Source organism: Suncus etruscus, chromosome 2 (assembly GCF_024139225.1).
Source record: "Suncus etruscus isolate mSunEtr1 chromosome 2, mSunEtr1.pri.cur, whole genome shotgun sequence".
In the NCBI taxonomy this organism is placed as follows: domain Eukaryota; kingdom Metazoa; phylum Chordata; class Mammalia; order Eulipotyphla; family Soricidae; genus Suncus; species Suncus etruscus.
Window position 1 is genome coordinate 152,671,149 of NC_064849.1, and position 4,139 is coordinate 152,675,287.

The following is a 4,139-nucleotide window of genomic DNA, read 5'->3' on the forward strand; positions in this document are numbered from 1 at the left end:
ATTCTAGGTGAAGCATTCATTTCATTCAGTCTTGTCACAATATCCCACCACTGCTTTCTGGCATTTAGTGTTTCTGGTGACAGGTCTGCTGTAAATCTCAAGGATGCTTGCTTGAATGTAATTTCCCCTTTTGATCTTGCTGTTTTCAGAATTCTGTCTCTATCTGTGGGATTTGTCATTGTGACTAGGATGTGTCTTGGGGTGGTTTTTCTTGGGTCTCTTTTGGTTGGTACTCTTCGAGCATGCAGGATTTGATCACATATATTCTTTAGCTCTGGGAGTTTCTCTTTAATGATGTTCTTGACCGTTGATTCTTCCTGGAAATTTTCTTCCTGGGTCTCTGGGACTCCAATGATTCTTAAGTTGTTTCTGTTGATCTTATCATAGACCTCTATTTTCATCTGTTCCCATTCTTTGACTAATTTTTCCATTGTCTGTTCATTTGTTTTAAGTTTTTTTTCCAATCTCTCCTGTTGTATGGAATTGTTATGTATCTCATCTTCCACAGCGCCAAGTCTATTCTCAGCTTCTGATATCCTGTCCCAGAGCTTATCCATTTTGTCATTCACTTCGTTTACTGATTTTTTCAGGCCTGTTATTTGACATGTTATTTCAGTTTGGAGTTTTGTGATTTCTGTCTTCATATTTTCTTGATTTTTATTAGTGTTCTGTTCTATTCTATTCATGGTTTCTTTGAGTTCTTTGAGTATATTCCATATTGCTACTCTAAAGTCCTTATCTGAGAGATTGATTAGTTGGTTGGTCGTTAACTGGTCATCAGAATTGTCATCTTCATTCTCTATGTCTGATGCTGGCCTGCGTTGTTTCCCCATTGTCACACTTGTATTGTGGGTTTTTCTACGTGTTGTGGTGGTATTCATTGGTTATATGATGCAGGCAACACACTTCTCTGGCTCCGCCCTTTCTGGATGGGCCGACTTGCCTCCAAGGTAGGGGAGTCCTCCGTGGATGAAGCCTCACACAGGATCAAATCTTAGGCCCAAGCACGCAGCAGAGAAGACAGTATGGAGAGAAATTCTTGCTTCTGTGATCCAGTACAGTTCTTAGTGTGGTTTTTTTCTTCTTGTGATGGTGTTCTTTTTTTAGAAAGAGCGCACGGCTGCGTAGCGAAGTGGAGCTAAGTGCCTTTTGGAGCCTCTTTTCAGCCCACTCTCAGGAGGTTTACGCAACAGGATAGCAGAGAGACACACACAGGCAGCACTCACAGTTTTTCACAGTCGGGCCCCACTGGTCAGGCATAGTTTTCACTCGCTCGCTGGGCAGCTTCAGAATGCTGTATTTTTGGGGTTCACTTCCCAGGACTCTGAGGAGAGTCACTGGCTCGCTGGGTAGCTTCCGAATGTAGTTTCTTTGGGGTTCGCTTCCCAGGGCTCTGAGGAGAGCTTCCAGAGTTCAGGAAAGACAGAGAAGGGTAGGACAGGGCTCCCTTCCAGTGCTCAGTTTCCTCAGAAGAAGCACAGCCGGGTGGAGACTCTGCAGGTAGAGCAATCAGCACTCTGCCTGGAGACCCCCACATCCAGCCATTTCTTACTCACTCACTGGCTCGCTGGGTAGCTCCCGAATGTAGTTTCTTTGGGGTTCGCTTCCCAGGGCTCTGAGGAGAGCTTCCAGAGTTCAGGAAAGACAGAGAAGAGTAGGACAGGGCTCCCTTCCGGTGCTCAGTTTCCTCAGAAGAAGCACAGCCCGGTGTAGATTCTGCAGGTAGAGCAATCAGCACTCTGCCTGGAAACCCCCACATGCAGCCATTTCTCACTCACTCACTGGCTCGCTGGGTAGCTTCCGAATGTAATTTCTTTGGGGTTCGCTTCCCAGGGCTCTGAGGAGAGCTTCCAGAGTTCAGGAAAGACAGAGAAGGGTAGGACAGGGCTCCCTTCCGGTGCTCAGTTCCTCAGAAGAAGCACAGCCCGGTGGAGACTCTGCAGGTAGAGCAATCAGCACTCTGCCTGGAAACCCCCACCTGCAGCCATTTCTCACTCACTCCGGAATAATTTCTTGAGCTTCAGATACCCACTTCTAGATATCCACTGTCTCTCTTTTTCCTTATGGAATTGTTAAAACCATAACTTCATGGTCTTTGTATTTCAAGAAGGGAATAAGAAGATGCTTGCCTCAGTCGGAAGTTAATCATTTAACAACTTGAGGCTGTAGTAGATGCTGCTACTTGGAAGGCAAAAAATACTTTTAATATAAAAATAAGTAACCTCACTTTAAAAATGCTTGTTCTGGGGCTGGAGAGATAGCATGAAGGTAAGGCATTTGCCTTGCATGCAGAAGGACAGTGGTTCGAATCCCAGCATCCTCTATGGTCCCCTGAGCCAGCCACGAGTTATTTCTGAGCATAGAGCCAGGAGTAACCCCTGAGCACCGACGGGTATGACCCCAAAACCAAAATAAATGAATGAATGAATAAATGAATGAAATGAAAATGCTTGTTCTCTGATGAATTCTAACTAGACTGGGGCCCATGGCTCTTTCAATGACAGTAAGGTATATTTTAACTCATCCCCAGATGTACAAAGTCTATTCATTGACTCACTGACTCACTAATTGCCTTTAAAGTCACATTGAAAGCTGAGACAATACCAAAGAGCTTACATTAGTCACACTTGGATCCTGATTCTGTTAGACATTTGAGGCAAGAACTGATAATGTAACCAATGATGTCAAAAGCGAATGTCAAAAGCTATTGTATTCTCTAATGTTCTGGTTTCCAAAATACTGAAAACTATAAAGAATCTGTTGAATAGCATCTTATTGGTCTTTGTGACATGTTTGTGGAACATTTGTGGAAGTTCTTCGTGACTCTGTTCCTTCTTCTCTAGGATGTCAAACTTTGTTCTCCTTCCTTCCATGTAAATAGCACATCCGTGCCTGATATTAAATATCTTTTTAAGGACACAGGAAATTTAAAAGCTACTTATGTTCCTGGATTACTTAGTTAATGCAAATAGCCCAAGAATGATGAAATACTAGCATGTCAGAATCTAAAATGGTTTGGGCCAGCTTATTAAGTTGTTATGATGCACATTATAGGCTCATTTGCTATAATTAATTAGTGAAGAGAAGATAGAGACTTGGCTTTGTTTTTATCTCATATATGTATTTTAAGAGAGTTCATTTTTTTTTTGTCCCCCAATTCACAATATATACCCGGCAAGGGGCCTGTGTTGAGGTGTATATGGGGTGCCTTTACTGTACCTCCTCTTTCTATACAGCCAGTGTAAAGAACACAGCCTGTGGTAAGAATTGGGAGGCCTTATTTTATCTTTTATTTATTTTTTTCTTTTCTTCAGGGCAAACTAAAGTTGTTTTTTTTTTGTTTTTTTTTTTTTTGTTTGTTTGTTTTTTTTAAGTAAGGCTGTCCACTCTCTCCACTCTTATTCAATATAACCTTAGAAGTCCTAGCAATAGCAATCCGACAAGAGAAGGGAATCAAAGGAATTCAAGTAGGGAAAGAGGAACACAAGCTAGCTCTATATGCTGATGATATGATGATATACATCAAAAACCCTAAAGAATCCACAGAAAAACTCCTAGAAACAATCAACCAATACAGTAAAGTGGCTGGATACAAAGTCAATACACAAAAGACAGTAGCGTTTTTATATACAAACAATGAAGTTGAGGAGAGAGAGATTAAAAATACAATTCCATTTAAGATAGTATCAAAAAATATCAAATACCTAGGAATCAACCTTACAAGAGAAGTGAAAGATCTATACCAGGGAAACTTCAAAACACTTCAGAAAGAAATTGAAGACGATCTAAAGAAATGGAAGAACATCCCATCCTCATGGATAGGTAGAATTAACATAGTCAAAATGACTATTTTACCCAAATTGCTATATAGATTTAATGCAATCCCTATCCAAATCCAGACACAATTCTTTAAAGAAATAGAACAATCAATTATAAAATTCATTTGGAACCATAGAAGACCCAGGATAGCTAAACACATTCTGAAAAATGAGAATTTGGGAGGTATCTCCTTACCTAACTTGAAACTATACTATAAAGCCATAGTAATAAAAACAGCATGGTACTGGAACAGAGACAGGACCTCAGACCAGTGGATTAGAACAGAATTCCCAGACATAAACCCCCAGATATATAGCCAA

General features: G+C 41.0%; 1 non-coding gene across 1 annotated transcript; it reads right to left on the reverse strand.

Moving 5' to 3' along the window:
- Window positions 1-3,144: 3,144 nt before the first annotated feature.
- On the reverse strand, window positions 3,145-3,277 carry LOC126002614 (small nucleolar RNA SNORA51). The gene has a single exon (XR_007493297.1). It is a non-coding gene; the product is annotated as a small nucleolar RNA SNORA51 (small nucleolar RNA).
- Between the last annotated feature and the right edge of the window lie 862 nt (window positions 3,278-4,139).